Source organism: Pelobates fuscus, chromosome 1 (assembly GCF_036172605.1).
Source record: "Pelobates fuscus isolate aPelFus1 chromosome 1, aPelFus1.pri, whole genome shotgun sequence".
NCBI classification, from domain to species: domain Eukaryota; kingdom Metazoa; phylum Chordata; class Amphibia; order Anura; family Pelobatidae; genus Pelobates; species Pelobates fuscus.
This window is the reverse complement of record NC_086317.1, coordinates 311,890,540-311,896,615: the sequence shown is the minus strand read 5'-3', so window position 1 is coordinate 311,896,615 and position 6,076 is coordinate 311,890,540.

Sequence of the window (6,076 nt, the reverse complement as noted above, 5' to 3'; positions counted from 1 at the left end):
TTATCAAATAATCCTGTTTTATCATGGAAACACAGGATTCTTATCTACAATTTTTTTCTGAACAATAAACACCAATCAAATATTGTCATCTGTTGTTCACCATTGTTCTCAGATTATGCAGTGTGACAGTCCACTGTGCTCCGATTGTGCCTATCTTGCACTTAAACTCAGTGTTATTGTCCCTTTTAGCAGCCCAGTTATTTTCCTTGACAACTCAGCTTCGCAGTGGAGCTCGCTCAAACCAATATACAAGAAATGAAATGGCATACACCAGTACCCATCCAATGCTGCACTATCCATTCCAGATCACCAATTCTAAAAAACTGTTTCGGGTACCTTTGGTCTATCCACTCAGGGAGTCTTGCGCAACACGCTTTGAATAATGTCCAGAGTTGCAAATACCTTGATATCACTAATGTTGAAGTATGAACATGTGCTTTAGCATATTAGTGCAGTCCAGAAAGACTGGTTTGTAAACAGTTTGACATCTTACGGTGAGACAGCATCAGGGAAGTCCTGGTACCATAACCACTACAGTCCAACTAATGATAGCCCACTTAGCAACGCCCTTACCACCATGTATTCTGTTTCCAGGTTTTCGCTGAGCCAAACCAAATTAGTGACCCATCCATTGTAGTTTTGTTGAAACGTAGAATATTAATGATGGGCCTTTGTTGTTTGGGGGGCATTTTAGCAGCTTGCAAGTTTAACTAGGCACACAATTTCCAGAAATCAGACAACCTGGGGTGTGACTGAGATCCTTTACTCCGACTGAATACCTTCAACAGGTCAGCTTTCTCTCTGCTACCAGGGACTCTGGAGTGCTTCAGACCTTAGTTTGACTGAGGTCTCTGAGAACCTCTTCCACCAGACCAGACAGATATCGTACCCTGTTCCTTTGCCTCTTCTATTCCTCTCCCAGGCAGGTTTCAACACCTCTGCCTACAATGTCTCCTACTACAGCCTTTACAAAGGCACTTGTGGGGGGGCGTGTCTGACTTCCGGCTAGGACGGTCGCATGGGGTAAGAGCTCCTCTCCATACCGAGCCATAAAGCTACTTTAACAGCACAAAACCAGCCAAAAAAGACCCTTACCGGAGGTAGAATAGTGTGGGCGATCACACCATCACAACGATGTCTCCCTCGAAACAAACAAAACTAACGGACCCATCCCGACCGCCGAAAAGAGATAAGCACAAGCCGTCCCAAGATGGCGCCGAAGCAGCTCCCGCCACTATACCTGAGGAGCCTGCTACAAACCCCGACCAACCACTAGCCCCTGATCTGGAAGGGCAGGTCACTAAGCTCTACCTAAAATCCATGCTGCTAGAATTAAGAGCTACCATCCGAGAAGATTTTACCACCATTATTTCTGGTATCCATCAGGAAATAGCGGAGCTTGGCGACAGGACGGATCACCTGGAGCAAAAGACCGAGGAACTCTGCTCAGCCCACAACATAGCAGCAGATAAGCTCCATGCGCTAGAAGCTGACAACGCCAAAATATGGCAGAAACTGGCAGACATGGAGGATAGGTCGAGAAGGAACAACGTGAGATTCCGGGGAATAGCAGAATCTGTCGCAACAGACCAACTTACCCAATATGTCGTCGCCATGTGCGCAGAAATGGTGCCGACGCTAACGGGCACAGCATGGGAACTGGATAGAATACACCGTCTACCAAGGCCTTCCCGCCTCACGGCGGACACTCCACGAGACGTAATCGCCCAGTTCCATCACTACAAATCCAAAGAGGCCCTCCTCCAAGCGACGAGAACAAAGAAAAGCTTACCTCCGCCTTACGAAGGTATTCAACTGTATGCGGACCTCTCAGCCCTAACTATGGCTCGTAGAAGAGACTTTGTCACGATTACTAAAACGCTGCGAAATCACAAAGTGGCATACAAGTGGGGTTTCCCCACGAAACTCCTAGTATGGCGCAACGGCAAGCAACATGTCATGACAGACCCGGATCAGGGATTGTCCGTTCTGAAAGACTGGGGCCTCTGGGACCCACAAAGCCCGGCGAAAACGACTGGACCATCTCCACAACGATTTCAACCGGAATGGAAGATGGTGGGACAACACCAACACTAACCCGCCATGAGGCACCAGGACAAAGAGACTGACTTAAGGACTGTCACCACACGTTGTTTAATGGCGGTCTACTATGATGGTATAAGTATCTACAATGTTTAGTAATGAGTTACTATATGTTAAAAATTGATGTTAGGCTACCCCCTCCCACAACCATAACCACAACAATAACGTGGGGAAAGGGCGATAGTACTTAAAGGTTGACACCAATCTATCACCCCCGTCCGCCCGCAGCTATACTAAGGGGGAACTTAATGCCCAATGAATGCCCATATCTGCGCTCACACCATCGCCCAAACAGTATGCACACGATATGACACATATGGATTACACAATCACCCCACGAAATCCCTGATCACTACTTACTGTACCTGCCTCTTTAACTTGCAACTATACATGCTTGGGCGCAACCATTAAATCTATCTAACGCTCACTGGGCCACTACCAGCAATAGGATCCACTAATGTAAGGCTGAACCCTGCAGCTACGTATAATACTATGGGTTATAAACGAGTAAACATACTCCATGGTGTGAATATGAAATGTAAGTTCATGGCATGTCACTCCGCCCCCCGCACTAATATATGAATACATGCATGCATGGTACCACAGCGATACCCGATAGCCGGTACCGATCCATCCACCCACCCTAACAACCACGCCCCAAAAAGGTGTTTCTCGGGGCCTAAAACCCCTAAAGGTGGACACACTTTCACTCCACTAAGCCACACACCCTCTGGACCCCATAATTGTATCACGGGGCACAATGTCCGGTACATGACCATAACCCGTCTCCTTCAATAAGTGTCACATAGAGTCCGGCGCTCCCATACTATCCACAGAGAGCTCAATAGGACAAAACCTGATACTGCCTGACCTGGGCCTATTCCTACGAAAAGATCTAAGCCACGATCTTAGGGGCTGTTATATGATACGACGAGAACTGCTACCACAGGTTTAAAACACAGAGCGTGACACCGAAGTGTCACACCTCCCCCCAAACTTTTTTGTAAAGCACCCTGAAGTATGTTACGACAGTAACACCCGATATCAGACTATATCTTAATGACTCCCACAACTCAGGGCCATACCAATGCTTCAATTGTTGCTCTAGGGGACCCAGTAGAAAATAGGATAATGATTAATGAAAGCACGCCCTTAACTCTATCACACCCAACGGATGGTGACAAGCATACAAATGAAGGTACTCCTAAGTTCAATGACTAAGGCCATACACAGTTCACACAGAAGTATTGATGCTTAAAACCCCATAGGTCATGGTATGCAATCTGGCGGGAAGGGACCGGCTAAACTTCAGTTTTTTCAAAAAAAAAAAAAAAAATTACCAATAAATAAATAAATATATAAGTAGATAGATAAATAAACATCTATGTTGAAATGTTACATGAATATCTCCCACTAGTAGACACAGTTACGCCCCAACACCCTTCCATATACTAAAGAGGTGATCACGATAGTCCTCCTAATGTCCTGATGCCGACTTACAAGGCAATGCAATACCGACCTACTACCTCCTTACACATACATATGTGCTGAAATCTCAGCCTCCATCACATTTCTGGCTCTGGAACGAGCCTACCCCACACGTTCCCGCGAAAGGATGGCTACTGGAACTGAACAAGTTAAGTTTCCAGCCCATCCATGGGTATACTCTCTTAGAAGAGAGTTTGGTTTACTCTTTATTTGTATAATGTATGTTTTTGTTTATGTTTCCCTATGTTATTCCCTCCTCTTTACCCCCCACAGCCTGCACTCGACTTACCACCCTGGTAGTCGCACACCAATTGGTTTTTGGCGCACCACATACACTCGACACCACACAGGTTTCATTTCATCCCACAGCCTATGCTGGACCCAAAACACGGCACCACGAGTCGCACAACTACCACACCTATGCATCGACCTCCCATCTCCCGACTAATGGCACACCAATTCAAATGTCTCTCTATGAATGTCAATGGCTTGAATAGCCCATTCAAAAGACACTCGGCGATGAGAGAAATACACAACTCCAAAGCAGCCATTGTCTGTCTTCAGGAAACTCACCTCTGTATAAAAAAGCCTCCGAAATTCAGCCCTCCTTGTTACCCACAAGTATACCATGCGCTCTCACCCCACAAATCTAGAGGTGTTTCTATACTATTTCACCAAGACTGGGTATTTCAGCAGTCTACATTATATCAGGATACACAAGGCAGACTATTAATTTTAGTAGGCACAATGAATGGAATTATGGTGACAATAGCCTCCCTCTATGCCCCCAACGAAGCTCAAACCCCCTTCCTGCACAAAGCGCTCAACAAAGTAGAAAAACTCAGGCAAGGCCATACCATTATTTGTGGGGACTTTAATTGTACTTTAGATCCCAAACTGGACATACAAAGAATTCACAACAAGCAGCCTTCACACCAAGCCACATCCCTGAGCCGCAAACTGTCCACACTCCTCCACACGCACAACCTTTATGACACTTGGCGCAATCTGTTCCCGAGTGGGAAAGATTACACATATTTCTCGCATGTCCACCACGCATATTCACGGATTGACATGTGCTTGGTAGACAACATAACACTTCAAAACGTAGCAGATGTAGAAATTGGCACTAGAACATGGTCGGATCACGCCCCGGTCATCACCACGTTCAAAACCTTATATCCAGTGAGGGGCAGAAGCACGTGGAGGTTAAATGAGTCCCTTCTAAACGATATCCCACTATCATGCAAAATAACCAATACTATCAAACTGTTTTACGAAGACCATGCTACAGATGGAACAGACGTCCCAACTCAATGGCTGGCCCTTAAAGCAGTAATGAGGGGTCTACTCATACAAGCGGGAGCAATACGCAAAAAGAGAACCAACCTAACCAGGGAACGCCTTCTAGAGGAGCTCAAACAAACCGAGACTAAAAACAAACATAGCCCCTCTAGAAAATTAACTGCCTTAAGTACCCGAATAAAAGCAGAACTACACGCCATGTCCCTACATGCCTTAGAACAGAACATGCGCAAACTAAACTTAACTCACTACATGCAAGGCAACAAGGCCGGCAAATTATTGGCACGCCGACTGAAGTCCCGCAGCCTCCAATCTAAACTCCCATACATGACCTCATCAAAAAACACAAAACTCTACAATCCTCAAGACATAGTGGAGGAACTGGCATCCTACTACGATTCACTATATAACCTTAGTAGTGCAGAGAACACTCACCAGCCCTCCAATTCGGAAATCCGAGACTTCCTCAAACTAGTAGACCTTCCCTCCCTAACAGACGCACAAAAAAACTCCCTGCTGGCACCATTCACGGAAGCTGAAATACTACAAGCCATTAAAACACTTCCCAAACACAAAGCGCCGGGACCTGACGGCTTCTCAAACTTCTTCTACATTAAAATGGCCACACACCTCCTACCACATCTTACAACCCTATTCAACCACATCAAAAACACAGGGAACATCCCGACTGAGATGCTCCTAGCCCATGTCGTAACCTTGCCAAAACCTGGAAAACCCCCCACAGAATGTCCCAACCTGAGGCCCATCTCATTATTAAACGCAGACACCAAATTATATGCGAAACTCCTGGCAACACGTATAAAGCCAATGTTACAAGACCTAGCCTCCCCTGAACAGGCAGGATTTGTCCCATCTCGACAGCCAGGTGATAACACACGACACTTCCTGAATTTAATTCAATGGGCGCATACTTCCCAACAACAAGGCTTACTGCTGGCACTCGACGCTGAAAAGGCGTTCGACCGCCTACATTGGGGGTACATGACAGCAGTACTGACCAAGCTCGGATTCCCTGAACCATTCCAAAAAAGCATATTAGCTCTATACTCAAATCCCACAGCCAAAGTTTACAACACCGGGTTCCTCTCAAGGCCGTTCCCAATAACCAATGGCACAAGGCAAGGTTGCCCTCTCTCCCCGTTGATTTTTATATTATGCT